At 37.5% G+C, this 20,472-nt stretch overlaps 1 protein-coding gene across 2 annotated transcripts in view; it reads right to left on the reverse strand.

Moving 5' to 3' along the window:
* The window catches only part of MCPH1 (microcephalin 1), a 135,722-nt gene that overhangs the window by 14,821 nt on the left and 100,429 nt on the right, over positions 1–20,472 (reverse strand). The gene's annotated exons all lie outside the window — the stretch shown is intronic.

Consider the following 20,472-nt stretch of genomic DNA (forward strand, 5'->3'; position numbering starts at 1 on the left):
GCAAATCTGCAGTGGCAGGAAGACTCACTGAAAAGTCAATCACTGATTCACAGAAAAGTCCGCTTCTGTTTACTGCAAATATACTGGTGATCTTTTTCAAAAACTTCTTTTAAAAAGAAATATTGTTATAAGTTCCATATGGAATTCGGTTTTGTTTTAAATTTGAGCTTACCAGCTATGACATGGTTAAATACAGAGAACTAGGCAGACTTATTATGGTAGTGGACTTTCAGCGACTTCTCAAGCTAGCTGGGCAAAGTTTGTAGGGTCAAACTGCTGACCCTGTCCTCCTTTCTGAGTTCCTTTCCTATATTCCTACCGCCCTTCGTCGAAGAATGAAGCAGGACGGAGAGGCTACTACTTTTCAGCCTATCTGGATTTTATCTGAAGTGCTTTAGTGAGAGCAGAAAGCCTTTTCAAGAAGTTGTCACTGCATAAGCAAGCAGTTGCAATTTGAAAACCAAAGGATACTCAGCAAGTTCTGTATATAAAATACGAGCAACTGGGTATTTGGGCTTAGGTGCAGGGTAAATAGGCTGACGCACAGAAACGGTTGTGGTCTTCAAGCAAAATTGCTAGTTATTTTCTAGTCAAACAGCTGGATAGCTTAGATGAAATACAGATGCTCAATAAATCCTCTCCTACATGCTAGTTTTCTAGTAGAAGTCTGTAAATAAATATTTAACATCTTTTGCTCTGTCCCAATCCAGAATTTCCACTAAAATCAGTGGGAATAAGGTGGGTATATCAGGATACGGCTTTAGCCCTATAACAATACAAACTACCATGATGTAACAGAAGGTACTATTTGTATGTGTATGTCCTATACTAAAGTATATACACCACCCGGAGGACGGGGAAAAAGAATCGAATCTAGCTAGCCCTGCATAAGGGCAAAGGTTTAAAAATGTCCTGCACGCTCACTAGTCATGTGTCTGTTTTTATTTTTAAAATTATATTAACTTTAAAATTTAGAAGCTGACGTGATAGTTCTGATACAACCCGCGGAACTTTTTCTTAAAATGACATTATTGATTAAAGGGCCAATGCACTTATGCTATGGACCAGTACTGGGAGAGCCAAAAGCCATCGTTGCTCTGTCCATTGGTGGAGGAAAGGAGAACTCACTGCACAACACTGGAATACCCTTGGGGTTAAGCAGAGGAAGAGTAATGATGGGATTTGGAGGGAATTCAATAAAATCCTTCTCATTCAAAGACGGCCAGTGTCATACAGATCTTTGAAGGAGAGGAAAAGTTAAGCCTTCTACAGAGAAGATGATACACACACAAACTCCCAAGTGCCTTTTAAACATTTCACAGCTAAACAAAACTGCATGGTATCGTCATGCTCTGCTCTGCTGTATAACAGACCTATTATTACAAGCAAACACAACAATTACAAAAATTAATAAACCCATACTAAACATAAACCAGTATTTTTATCAGTTATCATCTTATCACAGATGATTACTTCTACAGCTTTCAGTAAAGCTGAAATTAGGTATGAGATGTCTAGAAGGAGGAAAAAATCAGAGTATTTTGATTAAGCAAACCTTACATTATTTCATAAATGTAATACATCAGGTTTCTTTTGCTTGTTAAATGCTGAATATATTCACTGGGGCACAGTCTGGTTGTGCCAACATGATCTACTCACAAAGCATGCACATCAGGGTGACAGCTAAAAAGCAACAGAGAGCTTTGCACATTATCTAAAACTAAATCTGTATGTAATTTCCTTCCCTTTGTTAATTGAAGATTAAAACTAAATCAAGGGGAAGCCTTCTATGAGACTACTTCCAACAACAGATGACTCAACTAGCACCTGAGAATTTGTTGTGCTTGTGTGTACTGAGGTTCTGAACTTCCTGTTTCAATAAAATACCAAACAAGTTGTGTTTCCTTTACAAATAAGCTATTACATCAAGCCCTGTTCCTATAATTTCAGTTTTTGTCTGCATTCCAACATTTTCTTTGGCAAATGTAGAAACATTCTAATTAAAGAGAAGAGAAAAACAAGCATCATTCATCATGGTAAGAATGAATGCTCAAGAGAACATCCTTACTGGTTGCTTCGTTCATTCAGTTTAATTTGGCTTTTGAAGTGCACTCAATTATGGTATGCAGTTCTCTGAGATGAAACGCAGGTAACAGGGTTTCCACTAATAGTGTCTCATGAAAGCTGTTAAAGGTAATAATCAATTCCCCTAATGCCATACAAACATAATACCATCTGTGTAAAGTGACTCAAAAACATTTTTAGAACACCAGAATACTTTAAATACACTATTTTATACAACAAAATTCACCTTTTATTATAACTTGCTAGATCCTTTAACATATCATTTGAAACGACTCCTTTTTTTTTAAACATAAACGATCCTGTGCTTTCCTCAGCATGATCTATGAGATCAGAGTAATAAGAATCCTTTACAATGCCCTCTTTCCTTAATTTTCAATTTCTGTTAACGTTTAGATTCCAGATGAAAGACCTCTGTCTAGTTCATTTGCAATTACGATGAGAAAGACAACTTCCCACGGAAAGTTAGGCACCAGACCTGCAAACACAACATAACGTAATTGTCTGGTTAAGTACAATACGGCCTATATATTACAACATATGTGGTTTCTTTCCTAAATTTATTTAACTGTGGAATTGGAAGTGCTGATTCACCACGGCAGAAGTTCAAACTTAAAATGTCGTTATAGCAGGACTTATAATTAATCAGACAAATGCCATTTTGGATAAGTAAAGTAACTATTGCTAAAAGGTGTCCATGTGCACATTATATCTTTGTGGAGAGCATTGCTTCTTTTGCTTATAAACCAAAGGCAGTTTCTCAGGTAAACGCAGTTAAAACCCCATTCGGCTGCTCAGGGTTGTGTTCTAGACAAATCTGGAATGCAGCAGAAGAAACATGCGCTGTAAATGGTTGAAGCCAGTAGAGGATGCCGAAGACTTCTGATAACAGAAATAGCCACTACCATGTCTGCAACATCCTCCAAAGACAGCATGAAAATGGAAATACTCCAGTTAATCCTAAAAAAACCCTAAATTTGAGAAGTCATCTCATCAACCTCCAGAAAAAAAAGGAAAACCCAAGAAAATACATTGCCTAATTGCATGTCAGATGAAGCAATGAATCTCCTTCATGCATCTCCTACATAAGTAAGCAGCAACCAGCCCAGTCCACACAGCACAGGGAATATGAGGGGATCACACTATGCTACTGCTTCAAGAAGGCACATATTTTGTTTTATAAGCACATGCTGAGCCACAGCAAAAACTGGGATGGGACAAATAGAACTTTCAATTATTTATGCCGTTCCTATTTTGTAGTTTTTCTTCTAACCCACAATCAACTCAACTGTATAATTTCACATGACAAAGTTTTGTGCAAAACTTCTTAACATCATCGTTGTTTGCCTCCTTCGTGTTAGACTAAACCCAGAATTTCAATAATACTACTCAATAAAACCTGTAGAGTTTGACCTCACTTTGTGTTGAAACTGCAGCTCTTTTGGGCATTTAAAACTTACCTCGATTCAGGCAGGAATCTCTGAGACTAGGCAAAACTTTTGGTAGACCACTAAAGTTTTAGGAATTAGTTTTTCGGTTTTAACATGCTAGCCAGGAGCCTTTTAAGCTGATTCTTAAATGTTTATTTCCTTCAATTCTAGGAAGTTAGTATTAAACAGAATTTTTACACTTTTCCTCTGGATTGTCCAAAACGTATTAGTTTAAAAGATACTAATTAACAGTTACTGTTAAAACAGCCAACAAAATTCCAGCCCATTCAGACTACCCATAAAACGCCCCTCCCTCGGGCAAACTTACTCCCGTTAAACTTCTCTCTCTACAATAGCTTTAAAAATAGTCCTGCCACGCAGCAAAGCCTATTGAAGGTCAGCAAGAAGCAGACTGCCTGGAATCAGCTCCACAGGTAAAAGTCCCTCATGTCAACTATTGCCAGAGTCTTCCACTTGATGTTAATAAAGCCTCCGGGCCACAAAAAAATCTGGGAAAACAGAATATGGGTAAAGTGTGACCTTTCAGCCAGATAGAGGAAAAAAAGGATGGAAATGTTCTCCTGTAGATCAAAAGGTCCCTGAGGCAGACACTATCTTTTGATTTGGATTTGTACAATGTGTTAAGATGCATAGTTAGGTTTAATGTTCAGTGGAAAATAACGAAGGTACTACCTTTATAACAGTAATATACTGACTAGCAAAGTGAGGCCCTTTTTTGATTGCAGCCTCTGGGACCAACTTCAGGCAAATATTAAATAACAGTGTTTTTAAAAATGATGAATTCAGACGATCTTTTAAATAGTTCTGATAAATAACTTCAATACACAAGACGTAAATCATTGTAAGAAAAACATGACAATGGAACTTCTTGTCTTTGAAAAAGCCTCCAAGGTCTACAACAGAATCTCATCAACACATAATAAATCACAAAATAGTAAGAACAAGAACAGAAGTATGTCTCTCTCTCTCTATATATATATACTCACAAACACAATAAATCAAAAACAATGCAAAGTAAATCAGCTGAAGTTGGAATTTGGTTCTGCAACTACCTTATGAATAAATTTTAAAATGGATTATTTTTTTCTGTGGTTGGAGCAAAGGTATATGAGTTAAGAATCAAAGGAGCCTATTACAATTTTCATATTGGTGAAACTAAGACTAGCAGAACAGAATCTGGCACAAGTTTGAGGCGTATTTTCTTCATATTAGCTGTGAATTACTTCAGCCTTGATTTTGGAGGACAAAATGCAGCAGTTAAGACTATAACTTAGACAAACTTATGAAAGAGTCTGAGAAGAGGAGCTGTCTCAGCTAAAATGTACTTTTTAATGCCCGCAGGAAATTAATAAGGCTCTGAGAATTACATTCAGAAAAAATATCTTATCAGGTCTGTAGGCAATGATCCTACACTGTAGAGACCTTGTCATAGACTTTAGTGTCACATGGTCTTGCAAGAACATAAGTAGAGTTGCAATGCATCCTTTTGCTTGTGACTAAATGAAAAAAAAGAGCAAGGAAATTGTTAAAAATAAGGGAACTTTAATCAAACGACTAAGATTCACTTTTGCTGGAACCATTGCATGACATTGTGTTTTGAGGGAGTCAGATTTATAACTAATTTTATTGCCTGGATATAGTGTACTATAATTATGATAAACAAAAGTCAACAAGAACATCTCAACAGCTGTCTCCGCTAAAACCGCCGGACTAGAAATTTTCCTTTTCCAACATAAAGATAGCTATAAACAGTCCCCACCAAGTTCCACCATACTGTAACTTCTTCAGCTATTCCATCTAGAACTACTGTTAAATACATGTTAGTCTTGATATTAAAATAACCATGAAATATGTCTGTGTCATATCATTATGATAAGAGCATATAATTCAACACATTTTCCCTCTTATAAAACACCGTTACTTGATACACATTTTACTGAGCTACATAGAAGTAGTTCTTTACAATTTCACCATTTAAATAAACGGAATGTATTTTGGACTGACAGCATTTTAACCATTACAGATAAACACTGCATATAAGCTTGATTTACTGTTATGCAATAAAATATACATCAACAATTTCCTTCTACCATAACAAGTGGGGGGATCAAGTGAGACAAAGCAGGACTTCTGAAGCTTTAGCTATATAGCCCCTGTGGGGCTCCAGTGGCTTAACCAACACAAAATCATTCACAGGCAGGAGCCAGGAGGTTTTCTGGCACATACTGGTCTCGTGAAGCACTTATTCTTCCACCTTGTTCATATAAGGAAGATAGAACACCAGAACACTAATTCTTCTGTCGGTACCACCCATACATGCAATTTAACTTTCACTCATGTTGAATGTTGAACATGTACAGAGAAACCTCTTTTACTGAAGGATAAAAGTATTTAGATGGCAGTGACTGAAAACAACCATGATTTTCTAGGCATTAGGATAAGACACATCACTTACCCTAGGGAAAAAAATATGTAAAAGCTAAAAGCTGATTATTATTAGCATCAAGCACTGTTGCAAAGTGTACGTGACCATCTGCCAGCAAGCTTGTAATGAATCATACAGGCAAACACAATCACAGTGTAGCATCACCAGAAAAGAAAAAAAGGCAAAGGCACATAAACTTAACCAGGCTTTTGCTACTGTGGAAAAAAGACCAAAATAAAACTTTGACTGTGTTTTTATATGATAACACAGCTTCCCCAAATGCTGATTTTCTAGATGTGAGAGGTTACAGTTCAGACAATAATGTAAAAGTAGAATGTGTTACGAGTGCAGAGAGCCAGAAATCTACCAAAACTATGTCAACAGTACACTATAAACCACTATTTCTTCCTAGCAATGAATATTGGCTGCAAAGATGATGGGCCTGGCTCTGTTCTTCTTAATATCTCTACATTAATTCCAGCTCCCTTACTCCAGGTTTTGCTTGTTCTTCTGGTGCCTTGTTATCAGAGCATTTCCCATATAAGTTTATGGAAACACATCCTAGTGTTTCTTCTCCTTAGGCATCATCTCCTCTCAAGAAACTTGGAACAAAACCCAAAAGCAAACAAACAAAAACTGCAGTTTTGGTTTATGAAATGTATTCTATGTTTATATGCAGAGAAAATTCTGGGCTGGAATCAGCCATCCTGTCAACACTTAGCGCCTTTGTTTAGCAAAAAATTTACATTCACTCATTTTTCATTTCCATGTTAGTCCAAACCCGTCGAATGCAGAGAGCAAACTGGTGGCATACATTAAAATTACAAGCAAAGTAACTGATTAAAAGTTTTTGTGACCAAAGTGTAGCAAGGCATTGGGATCCTATTAGTGAGATCTATGAGTCCATCATGCTGTAAGCAAGGACTACAAAGCGGTAAAAAGGAACTACAGGCACTGATTTTTATCCTGGAGAATAAGCTATGTAGCTAAAAGAGAGCTCTTTTTAGCAGCTAATTGGGGTGTCACAAGCTATTTGTAAATCGTTACAGGCCACGATCGTGTGCTCAAGTGCATAAATCAAGTACATCAGCCAGAGAAGCCATACAGGTAGGTAGGCATCCGTCCCATCGTGGGCTCCTGAGCAATAATCAGAGGCATCCATAAAATCCAACAGGTTTCTGAAACTGTTTTGTCTGAACATGATACGTATGAAGTCTTAAAAAAAATCTTTTGGATAAAATTGGCCTTTTGACTCAGAATGCCTTTGTAAACTAACATTTAAAGGACACAGTCCACAAAAAACTACGCTATGTCTTCCTCCTTCCAGTTTGAGCCAATTTCCCTGGTATGGAAGCAGGATGTACTTCAAGTTCTCATGTCTTCACTGGTAATAAAGGATAAAATTAGTGCCAGGCTCAACAATCTGTCTTTATTAAATAAAAATAGGCATTTGCATTCTCATCCTGAATATATAAAAGTTCCTTTCTTTCTTGTCTGTAGCAATGTATCAAATGAATATAGGGATTATTCTGAGTTTCACAGATGTAACACAGACAAACTAACAGGAATAGAATATTAGACAGAGAAGCAGCATGTGACTCGCAGAAAGCAATGACCTTCTTTGACTTACTATTCAAAGCGAGATGAGGCCAGGTAGGTGGTTTCTGCCATCTCTAGTAACATAATTAATACTGAAAACGTGATAAATGAAGGTAAATATTCTCCAGATTCCTTCTGTTCGACTGGGAGTTGAAGCGCTTAGAAAAAACTCCGTATGCATTAGGCTGCACATTATAAAATTTCTACCTACAGCCACCACAGTAAGTTTTAGTAAGTGAAACCTGGATGCAACTGTGGATTGTATTGTGCTCCTGTGGGCAGGACACCCAATTCCAATTTAATTTGAAGTTTTCAACAGTACCAACGGTACTGAGAGGATTTGCTTCTCATTATGCTGACAAAGAGAGGCCGAACAGTATTAGATGTATAAATAGATACGAGAAAAAGTCGCAAAAGCAAAGTCAAATATGTAGAATATTATCTATCAGTTTTAGCTTCCACATTTTGGAAATGTGAAAGAAAGGTCTTACAATGAGACTTTCAGTGGAATTTACACGTCCAGGACTGCTAACTGAACTATCCGGAAATCAGGATTCTGTCTTCCAAAATCATGCTGAAAACAAAAGTATGGTTTTAATTTATTTGCTGCCGTCTATTGCCATTTTGCAGAGTAACATTTTCATGCTTCTGTAGCCATGAGGAAAAGAGTTGTTTCCCCTAAATTTAAACTATAATTTTTTCTTAATCTAATTAGTTCACAATCCAGGGTGTAACAGACCAAAACGGTTGAGGAACATAAGCACTGGCAACACTGGTATGCCCCCAAACAAGGTAACATTTGGTTTTTACCCCAAAATTGTTGAGAAAATGTATAACAACTGCAGCTCAGCTTTCAAATATAACCTAAAGTACTCATGCACATCACATGCTAAAAGGCTCTTGTGCTTTTCCATGTTTATGGATCAGAGATACACTGTTACCTAAAGATGCAAAGCGGGGATAGGATTTTTGGAAGGCTCGAAGCCTATATTGAGTATTACCTTTGAAAATCTGTCATTCAATAATGAACATTAGTGATAGACAAGAGGGAATGGCTTCAAGCTGCAGCAGGGTAGGTTTAGGCTGGACATTAGGAAAAAATTCTTCACAGAAAGAGTGGTCAGACACTGGAATAGGCTGCCCAGGGAGGCGGTGGAGTCACCATCCCTGGATGTGTTTAAGACTCGTTTAGATGTGGTGTTAAGGGATATGGTGTAAGGGAGAACTTTGTAGAGTGGGGTTGATGGTTGGACTCGATGATCCCAAGGGTCTTTTCCAACCTAAATGATTCTATGATTAAACATTTTAAAGTTTTAATCATAAAACATTAAATAGATTAGACAGTACAGAATACGTGACTAATTCCAGCTCAGAGATGTTGTTAAAAGTGGACTATAACAGCTGAGACCAGAGCAGAATATAAACATTAAAAACGGAATAAGGATTTAGTAGTCATCTATGCCTCTGGTTTTGTTCTCTCGCCTGTATCTTTTCTTTTTGCTGGGCTTGGCAGATGTCCCACATAACAGGGGATGTCCTGTATTACACAGTCAAGTCTTGTGTCTCATATGAAAAGCATATGGGACATGGTTTTCCACATATTTTCATAGAAACCAGGCTGTTTTTCAGATGCCTAGTAATCTGGAAAAATGACACAGTGCATACGTGGATAAAACCTACACGTATAGCAGATGCACCACCAGCTCCAGTGTATTTGATGGCCATGTGCAGAACTGTTACACAGTCCCGAACTATCCTGAATTTCAACATTTAGTATTTAGGACTTACAACCCTACTTTTAGTAAAAGAAAATTAACTAGGAAAAAAAAAAGACAAGATAACAAAGCTTCTCTGTCTTATTTCTAAGCCTGAGTACCTTCATTTCTGTTTGTCTTCTATTCATTTAAATTACTTCATTCCCCCAGCTGTAATACGGGGCAATACTTATCAAACCATCTGCCACTTCATTTTTTTGGAAACAGATGCCTCGTTCTGGCATGGAAGAGCCAGCAAAGAGATGGAATTTGATGAATGAGCATTTAATGAATTTATGAACATTGAGAAATCAATGTGAGGGAACCAAGTTTCACTTACTGGAAAGCCTGATTCTCATTTGGACTAGCCATAAAAGCCAATATTTTAACTATTGGTGACACATCTTGAACCTACTTCCAATTGTTTAACTAGTCCAGTGACTGTTTGGTGAGAAATCTGTCCCTTTAAAAAAAATCCTCACTGTGTAAAGTTAATGCAAATGGCAAGTGGTTGAGGATTCACACGTTCTGGTTTACTTTTAAAATACACTTGTATTTCAAATACAGTCAGTTCTTGGCCACTGTTCATGTCATTAACAGCTTTAAAAGCCTTGGGCCATCCTCTGTGAGCAGACGGAGGGCATCTGCAAATTATAATAATGGAGACCAGACCCACATTTTGTTTACTTCAGCAGCTTCTGAGCATTGTGCACGCTAGACACGTCAGAAAAAGGTTCTGATACTAGAAAAGGCTTCTAAATGAGAGGCCTACAGTTTGCCCTTAAAGCATTGCTTTTTTCTTAGTCCTCCAGGCTATCAGTTTATTGAAATCACTATCTGAAAAGTATGTGTTATTTTTCTTTATTGGGTGTACTGCTGTCTACAGCTGTGGGCCAGCAGAGCTAGGTAAGAGGTAGGTGAGTGCACATTTTCCTCCACCCTATTGCAGAGCCGGCAAGGTAAAATACACGAGTACAAAGGAGCCTGCTTCACAAAGAACAAATGTTCCAAAATAGAGTTTTTAAAAGTCAGAAAATAATTTGTCTCAAGTTAATAAATAACCAAGAGCAGTCTGATTTTGATGTAACTTTGTGGCTTGTTATGTTGATGATGTCTGCGAAGTGCATTTTTTACATTATTCATTGTAAACATCTTTAAATAAGTTAATAATTAAAAAAAAAAAATAATCTGAAAACAAAAGTAGCTATTAAGCTATTGATAGTTGAGAATAATTTGTCCGGTTGTAAATGTCTCAGTTAGCCAAGCTGATTCACACGTGGGCAATAATAGTCTATGAACCCTGATGCTTTTAGTAATAGGACTAACTATATCCTTTTGCATGTCGCTTGTAGAATTAATAATATGAAATGAAGTTGTTCCACTATTGCAGTGAAATCTAAAAACATAATAATTTCCAATATTAAAGCCACTGATGCATTTTATTGAAATAATTGTGTTTAGCAGTTTGACGGCATTAATACTATGTGGCTGACAGTTTTAATTTCATGGCTGTGAGAAAATGCAAGAATTATTTAAAATATATTAATTATGTTTTTATCAGCTGAAGAGGGACATTTTTTCTATAAGCACTTTTCACATGGAGGTCCAACATAAACATTTTTCTTTTTTTCAGCAAAGTGATGAGGTTTAATGAAAGAAATTAAGAGACGAAAAAGCTTAGTAGGTCACTTAATTCTTACTGCTGCCAGTACAGGATTTTCCTTTACATATTTCAGTGTTTTGCCCATCTATATTAAATTACTCATGCAACAGGGATTCCACCGCTGCTCATGAGGGGCTTTTCTACAGCCTCATAGATCTTAGCCTCAGAAAATATTTCTTTATATTTAGTATGAAATTAAAACAAACTTTAGGCTAGGACTGCTAACCATTTCCCTGCCTGCTGTACTCCTGCCTGGAATACTTCACAGCTGGCTGAAAACTCAGTCCATTGCTAGCCCACCCATCCTCGCCATGGCCTGCAATGGGGTTCCAGAACATGCAGTGATATTTCCCAAAGGTATAGTGCTCTTAACCTTGAAAAATGTGCCTACAGCATAAAAAGAATTATCTTTCCAGGGTGAATAATCTATCTAGAGGCAATTTTTTGGTGGAATGTTTTTTAATTAAGTCATAGTCCAAGCGAATCCATTACTGAAAGAGATGAGAGTCAAAACAAAAAAGTTTGTATATAATAGTCAAAAAATTGCAATAAAATGAAAAAATACTGAATATACTAACAACAGCACTTTAAGGACTTAAAGACAATGAAACACATCTGAAATCTGGAATAACCTTCACGTCTTTCAGTACGTCAAACGAGAACTTTGCGCAAAAGACAAGAAATCAGGTGGTTTTATCCTCAGTTCTCATCACCTTCTGCAGAAAAGTAGTTTGGACAAGACTCCTGGCCTTCCCGTGCAGCTTACAGCAATGAGGTTTTTATAGTAAGAATGAAGCCAGCATTTGTATTGTTTAGTGAACTTCATGGCGATCATTTCACCTAACTTCAGGCGCTTTCATCTAGGCTTGTTACTCAAGAATCCACTTCTGATCAACAGAGAGAAATCTCTAACTCTATAAGGAAGGCCTGGGGGACCTGATCTTTGTACTTTATCAAAGAAAGCGACCTTGACACCCTATGCAAGGATACAATCTTCATTAATAGATGAGGAAAATAGTCTAAACTGGATGAGTTAGGAGATATTCATCTAAGTGTCATGGCATCATCTAGTAAATATTTTAACTTTAATGCATGCATTTTTGTTCTTAAAAATTATACTTGAGTGGGCAAACAGGCAAAGGAAGGCAGAAATTAGTAAAATAACATCAGCTGATCATTAATTTGACAAATTAGATCCAAAGCTATTTATGTTCAAGAAAAAATGCTGTTCACTGGACATTGCTATTACTAACATCCCACAGGCAACAGTCGAAGCAGTAACAACTGATAATATATCATTTAATACTAAAGGTGAAGCCTTATCAGTTATTTAAAATAGAATTTCATCACAGATTTGACTTAAAAATCAAGTGAGAACACACAACTACAAGCAAGACGTTCTATACTGAAGTTTAAACAGAAGATAGTAAGCTAAGATTGATCTGTTTGATAGGATTTGTAAATACAAGTCAGTTTGGCTGTGGCTAGCCTGAATGGGCGTTCAGGTTCAAACAACATGGACATCACCAATGACAGTCTCCAAATTTCCTATACCTGTATTTCTAGTGGGACAAAGTAAAGATTTTCAAAGATTTGAACTTTCTTTGTGTAATGAAATGACTCAAGTAATAATTTGGATTTAGATAAAGTGAAAGACCAGTAAGAGGACTATCTAATTGGTTTGCGTTGGGAAGAAAATACACCATTTTAATGATAGGGTACTCGGAAGAGATTTGATCTTCCATACACATTCCACTGGAGATGGAGGATTATCTCTCCAGCAAATGATTTATTTGGAGAGATAAAGAACAGACTGTTATGCAGCCAGTGAGGTACTTAATGTTAATATTTACACAGCAATAGGAGTTTCGCTAGATGGTTGTATGGAGGCACGGAGTCCAAGCCCAAAGGATCCCTAGTCCTCGTGTCAGTATGCAGGTAATCTTTCTCCTGTCCCATCACGGGTTCTGATGCCTCACTAACCAGGGAAAAAAAATACTTTAGTTCCTTCCTTTGCCTGTACAGCAGTAAGACCAACGATAAAAAGAACACCAGTTTTTGTGGCAGAATCAGCAAAGAGGGTGGGTACTGTGTTTGAGAACTGTTACTGCATGTTTATTAGTATTGAAAAAAGCAGAGAGTTCTCTTTATGCAGTGCAAAAATAGTTTGCAGTTGCTCTGTCCTCTTCAAATTACACACCCGTAATACAGTTCAACAAATATGAATATATGAAAATGTGCTGCAAATATTTTTCTTGCACTCCCCATAAAAAGGTTAGCATATGCACTGTATTTTTTTCTTGAGGGAAACAGATGTCAGGAACTAGGTACCTTACTGTTGCCATAAATGTCCTCTCTCTCTCTGAAAGCTTTGTTTATTCCTCTTACACAGTTTCTCACTTCCTTTTCATTCTCTCTTTGACATCAGTTTATCTTTGAATTCAGATTCTTAACTTGAACATGCTCTTCGGAAGTATGACATGCTGTTATTATCAAGTAAGTGTGCTATTACCAGATGAGAGAACCTTCCGCTAACCTGGATGACTGCTTACAAGAGGAAGGGTTTAAATCACAGGGACTGAGGTCATTTGTAAGGCTAGATTACTGTCAACTGCTTAGACATTTTAAAAATACATTCCTTTAAACAAATGGCATATGCATTTTTCTTTAAGATGTCAGCAAGGCGGATTTCTCATTTTCCAAAAGCCTTCTGGATTCTTTCACAGCCTGCTGCCTTTTCACATCAACGTAATACAACAGTCACACATGAGAGCGTGTCTACACAAGAGAAGTCAAAACCTCACATAAAGATTTTAGGTTTAAATTATCCAAATGCACAAAATTGTAATTAAAAAGACATTTTTCAAAGAGCATATAAACAGTATATGAGCACTGAGTAAGAACCTCTGTTAGTTTTTTCACATGCAATTCAATAACGAAAAGGAAATAATGCATGTGCTATGGAAACAATTTTTAAAAACAGGTTTTAAAGGCCTTACTAAAGGTAGTTGCTACACCTAAACATGCAAGCTGTTTCGTTCAGTTTCAAACTGATGGCAACCTGTTTAAACAAGGGCTGTTATTATGTTTTGCCCAGCACAGGAGACAGCCAGGGCACAGCACTTAAGACTGTCAAAGATATGCAGCAGTCCAAGTGCAAGATCCTTAACATTAGCTGTAATTTCCATGTTAATTTTGAACTCATACTATTTGAGTTTAAGATGTAATTACACTTGATACCAGCTAAAGAAGTTTGCTGTCATCACGTATCTCTGAAGAGAATGAGCACAGACTTTGGGCACTACAGCCAAACAATATAAAAATGTTAAGGAGGAAGGACGTACAGCAACTATTCTTCATAATCCTGGGACTCACTTCCTACCTCTGTATGCGGATGATTCATCTTTCAAAGATTTAAAATAACATTCATTATTAAAAAATGCTCACAGCGAAAGAAACTGCCATCTGTCCTACAATAGGAACTTCATTAATACATTGTAAGAATCTTCTTAGATAATTGCACACATTATTTACATAGATGACAGTTTTATAGATATGTGTGTATTCTGCTTTAGATGTCCCTTAAAATTTGGACTGATGAAGTGCATCACTATAAAAGTAATGAAACAGTAAAAACTAAGAAGCATTTTGCATTTAAGAAGGTTTGGAATGGAGAAGTGATAATGACAGGAATTAAAAAACCCACATTAATTCATGTTATTGTTTTTGCTCAAGATGTGCTACCACAGAGTCCCAATCTAAATTAACACAACCAATTATATTGTAGGTATGGTGGCATCTACAACATACTAAACATATACACATATGGAAACACTGGAAGAGGTTGCCCAGAGAGGTGGTAGATGCCCCATCCCTGGAAACATTCCAGGTCAGGTTGGACAAGGCTCTGAGCAACCTGATCTAGTTGAAGATGTCCCTGCCCATTGCAGGGGGGTTGGACTAGATGACCTTTAAAGGTCCCTTCCAACCCAAACTATTTTATGATTCTATGATTCTATAGAAGCATGTATATATGTAAGTATATAATTCATTTTAATGTTAATATAATCTCAGTCAAAAATCCTTGAGCAGATGTTATATAACAAAAGTGGGATATCAAAATAAGTCTGTAAGTGGAAAATATAATGATAGATTAACTGAGAAAAGACATCCCAAGTATAACCAAGACAGTTCAAGAAAGCCAATACAGTCAGTGCCTGCAAAGTAAGAAATGAAGCTGACATACTTGGTAGGAGAGGTACTGAATTTAGAGCTTCCAAAAATGAAACCCAATTAGAAGCAATTAAGTAGACAGTCTGTTTGTGTGAAGCTCTGACAGTTGTCTAACAGTTCTTAGGAAAATAAAGATGAATGTAATTTACTAAGAGAGGTAGAACTAATAAAATAAGCTTCATAAGCAAGTCACATTGCAAATGTTAACAGAGGAGCCAGAGAGAATATGTTATAAATTCAATATGTTGATGATAAGGATCGGCATAGCATCAAAAAAAGGAGAAAATAAAATGCCAAAGAAACAGAGAGATGTAAACATAACTTGCAGATTATAGATTTAAATGCATTGAGGAACAGTGGCAGTATCAACTGTGAAAGAGAAAAAGGGGCTAGCATGCAAGAATTTCCAAGGGAAGGTAAAAAGTCTGGTTTTGGTGGCATTATGCTTCCACTAATGGCGTGACATCCAGGAAAAATACCGTGTACTGAAATGCTGGATTGAACGTTACAAAGCAAGATGGGAACACACAGACTGAGTCACCAAGACAGAGTGGTAAATGAAATTTTGAGCGGATCAGATTATTGACCTCTTGTCCCTTCAGCAAAAGTACAATATGAGAATTACTGGGTAAATGCCCTCCCTTGAACAGACGGGTGCTCAGAGGAGAGGGGAGGGAACGTCAGAGACGGAACACAAAGATGAATTCACAAGATGTTACACCAGATGTTATGAGTGATTAGAAATAAGCAGCAGCTGAGAAAGTGAGGGGAATTCTGAGATTTTGCTAAAGAAGTCATGAGAGTCCAATGGAGAAGTTCAGACCGAATTAAAAGGAAAACAGGCAAATGGTACGGGAGGGAGGAATGACTGGTAAGATATTACCAGTAATTTTAGAGGTGCTAAAGAACTGAACTATGGCTCTTGATGAAAACAATTTATTTTGTCTTATCAGAAAACATAATAATCTGGTAATCCTCTCTTTCAAAGAGAGTGTAAAATCTCAAAACAGATTAAAATTTTCAGCAGATCAAAAATCTAGTAGGGTCCAAGATCCTGTTCCCTGTTTCTTAAGTTACGAGTTCATGAGTCTTGTCCTTGCTGACGTTTGTTCCTGAGAAACATGCTAAAATACTCCCAGTGAAAGAAAATATTTTGACGCCAACAAATGGCACTACCCTAAACTAATATTAAAGTACCAGGAACCAAAGGTGGGGACTGGACATTGAGTGTCAAAATGCGAGGAATGTAAATACCAGGAATATATAAAATGCTTCATTATTTATTCCAAGTTTCAGATAATTTTTCATCTTGGATTTGATTTTGAAGTTACATATTCTCACACTACAGCATTTTCATTTTTATATGTAGATCAAATATCCCCATAAGAATGCAGTGCCAAAACCTACTTGTTTACGTTGTTCTGCCCTTATTTTGAACATATTTCATTACAGATTTTTCCCTTGTATAAAACAAGAAAACTGCTGAAATGAGAACTTGCTTATCTACTAAATCAACATCTTGAAAGTTTTAGGTGGCAACGTCTGCAGATAGCAGACTAAAGCCAAGTCAACATTTTTGTACAATACTTCGAAAACTTTTATGCTTCCTTTTCCATCAGAGATCTCGCAAGATCTCTGTATTTGGCTGTCAAACAGAAGCTGTGCAGCTGTAAGTAAAATAATAATTGGAAAGATAATGTTAGTGGTATTCAGGCATCTCTCTCAAAGCAGCTTAGTCATATGCTGTATGGAATAAAAACAGGATTGGCTGAATAAGGGAATTTACTGTTTCCCAGGAAAGGAAATTGCCTGCAACACATCTGGCAAAACGTTCTAAATGTTTAGTTTTGACAAAATATACATTTCAGCTCTTATAAGGTGAGTTCTGTAGAGTGGAGTTCTGTAGAGTGAGTATCTTCTTTCTAAAAAGGGAAAGATCTAATTTGTACTTTAAATATACCAAGCCACTATTTGCTATTTCATGTCAAATAATATATACACTCAGCTATAAAGCAAGCAGGAATTCACAGGCTATATTTCAGTTTGCAGAATAAATGTACCACTGCGTATCGACAGCAGAAATAAAAGATGAAGAGAACAACGAACATGAAAAAACCAGAGAGGAAGCAACTGGTCTGAATTACAACTTTTTGCTCCATTTCATACTGGCATATATAAGATTCCGTGCCAAATTATTTACATTCCTTCCTACTTCAACATGTCTAACAATGAGATGTTCCTTCTCATAACTGACGGGAGACAGATCTTCTCCGTCATTCAGCTTTTCTGGAATAAGCCCTGCCCTGCAAGCAGACTTGTTATTATGCCTCTGAGGCTCAGTAAAAAGGCTGTATTCAGGCATCTTCCTTCCTCCTCCTCCTCAGTTTTCAAGGACAAAAATGTATTTAACTTGCCTTACTTTTCACACCAGTTTTCTAAATTTAGCTGTTACTACTTTCTTTCCCCCTGAACTCTGACTGGCTTTGACTCCCTGGGGAGGCAGAGAAGACCACTTCCTCCTCCACAGCTGGGAAAGCTGCTCCCCAAGGGATAGAAAGGGTGAAGGATCACAATCAAATGCTCCAAAAGATGCACCAAATACGGCACTACCCTGTAGTGAAGGGTTAAAGGGATGTATATTTATTTTGTTGGCAAGGTGAACGCTCACTAACTTTCTTGGGCAGTGGGAAAGAGCGCTTCATTAAAGCAGTATGAGTCTGTTGGACCCAGATGGGGAAACAGCAAAATTCCCTCGATTGTGTGGGTGTTGGGGGTTGTATTGCCCCTACAGCCTGGAAGTATCAAGGAAACGTTAGGGAAAACATTACCCTGGTGAAGCTCAGGGTGTCACTGCAAGAGCTAGACATGACACGCAGCAGAGTGGCTAACTGGTGGGGCCTGCTGTGCCGTAAGGGTCTTCCGTTAGCAACTCGTCGTCATTCCTCAGAACAATACCTGCACTTTCCATACCTTTTGCCCGAAATGCTGACAGCCGCCATAGCGACTGCCCATTCATTCATTCATTCAAAAATAAAATAAAAAAAAATCCCCAAAAGAAAAACCCACAAAAAACCCAAACCCCAGTCGAAGGTTAATTAGTTTCTCTTTCCAGTATTCATACAACCACAGTTCTCCCTAGTGGAGGTCCAAGGTACAGCAAGCCTTGGTAGGCAGCCTCCAAGTTCAGTTTTGTTCCTGGCCCCATTACGGCTCAAGGGCCTCCCGGGGTCACGCTTCGGCCTTTCCGAACAGAAAACAGACTCCAGTTCAAACCTTTAGAGACACTCCACTCTCTCCTCAAAAAACCCAGCAAAACCGGGCTGCCAGATTCTGTCGGTGATCTGACTCACCGGTGTGGCATATGGACGGCAAGCTTCATAAACGGTCGATTTAATCAAGCCTTTCGTGGAAATCCTGTCTAATGAATTCTCTGCATCCACTAAATCTTGTCTTTTATATATAGAGAGACCCTTGAATAGATGTCTAATAATTAAAAACAAAACTTCAAAAAGATTACGCTGGCCAGTCTCAGCTTTTTCTATTAAAATGTCTAACTAAGGGATTAAAAAACAGCATGAAAATACAATCAGAAAAATTAAGACTATCCTTCAGTTCCTCATCATTTAGGAAAGAGATGCTTTCAGGGCCGGAGCATTCCTATTGTCAGCACTACTCTATTGAGGGCCCTATATTCTTTGGGCTAGCTGTGAGAGGAAAAGAAAGGAGGGAGCGGACCAATTTAAGGACAAGTGCAAGTCACGACAAGAAATTCGCATTTAATTTAGAAAATTAGTAAAAAATAGTCAAAAAAAAAAAAAAGGAAAACATTGAATTTGAATGTCTGGTTAGATACCTAGAAATGCTTCACGGGGGCTAGTGTATAAATCAAATCCTACCTACGTGCTGTCCTCATTGCATAACAGTCGGTTTCTCAACTACCTTGCAAAAGACTGGTATTCACATGGAATTAACCGTTCTTTCAAAGACTTCAATATATTGAAAAGCAGCAATCACTGTGGAGAAAGCTTTTGAAACTTTGCTAACAATGCAGGTAGCTGTCACATTAATTTGCCTTGCTATTGCAATACAAAGTTGAAGGGATGGAGAATGCATAATTTATATGTACAAATATGTACATTTTGTAGAAAATAATCTTGACTGTATCCCAAGTTGCAAACATATTCCTCAAGGAATATGTCCTCAAGGACTGAAGGATGAACAATGGCAGATGAACACCACAGGAAGAAAATCTGACAAATTGGTTCCACTGTTCACAGTCCAAGTATAATTTGAACCTTTCTGGAAGTCTCTAGAATTGAATTTTAGAGATTTTCCTTTCCAGAGGTAACTATGCATTATGTAAAGAAATCCCAACAGCTTCCAGCAACATAAGGCATGCATTTTAGCCGCTACAATTATTTTTGACAACCCCTAAATACAACTTCTGTGATTTAAAAAGTAAAAGCCACGTTAATACACTATATGAACTACAGCAAGTTGTGTAAAAAAGTCTGTCCTAAGAGATCTAGAGGCACGTTGGGATTTTCCTCATATCAGGGAAACTTTGGTTTGTAATTCATGTTAGTTTGACTAGCATGGCATTCCCTTTGTTTATTTTAATTAAGAAAAATCTATAGCTGCCAGATCGAGACCTAACAAAACTCTCAGGCAGTTTGTCTTCAGGATTCAGTATCCCATCGTGCGGGTTTTGAGAAGACGTTTTCTAAAACAGAGAAGTAAACTTTTCCACAAATTCAGTGGAATCAACTCGTTCCCAGGGTTTGGTGAGTTGGTTAGTAATTTTCCGCTTTTTCAAGATCACTGATCATTGCAGAGAAGATGGGAGTGGGAAGTTGGGGGAAGCTCCTTGTTACTCTTACATTTCACAGATTTACTTTATCAGATTTTTCCCTCACCTTTTATAGGTGTTTCCCACTTCCAAGGGCACGGAATTGGGCTAGCGAAAGCTGACAGGGTAACTGCTATTCAGCCATGCCACTTCCTGAGGCATGCCTTACTGCCACTGCCTCTGGGTACTTACTCCTTCTCCCAGTCCCAGCTGGCTTGTGATTTAATGATAGCACTTCCAAAGGTAGCCATTTAATACACACAAAAAAGCCTTAAAAAAAAGGGGGAGGGGGGGGCAAGGCTTGAAAACGCTTAACTCTGGAAAGACATGCCTGAAAGTGAGTATTCATCTCAGAGATTCAGTAAAATACAAAGTCTGTGCTCGACCGAAAACTTTTAATTAAAATCCCCTCTCTT

This window comes from Rissa tridactyla, chromosome 3 (genome assembly GCF_028500815.1).
Source record: "Rissa tridactyla isolate bRisTri1 chromosome 3, bRisTri1.patW.cur.20221130, whole genome shotgun sequence".
Lineage (NCBI taxonomy): Eukaryota > Metazoa > Chordata > Aves > Charadriiformes > Laridae > Rissa > Rissa tridactyla.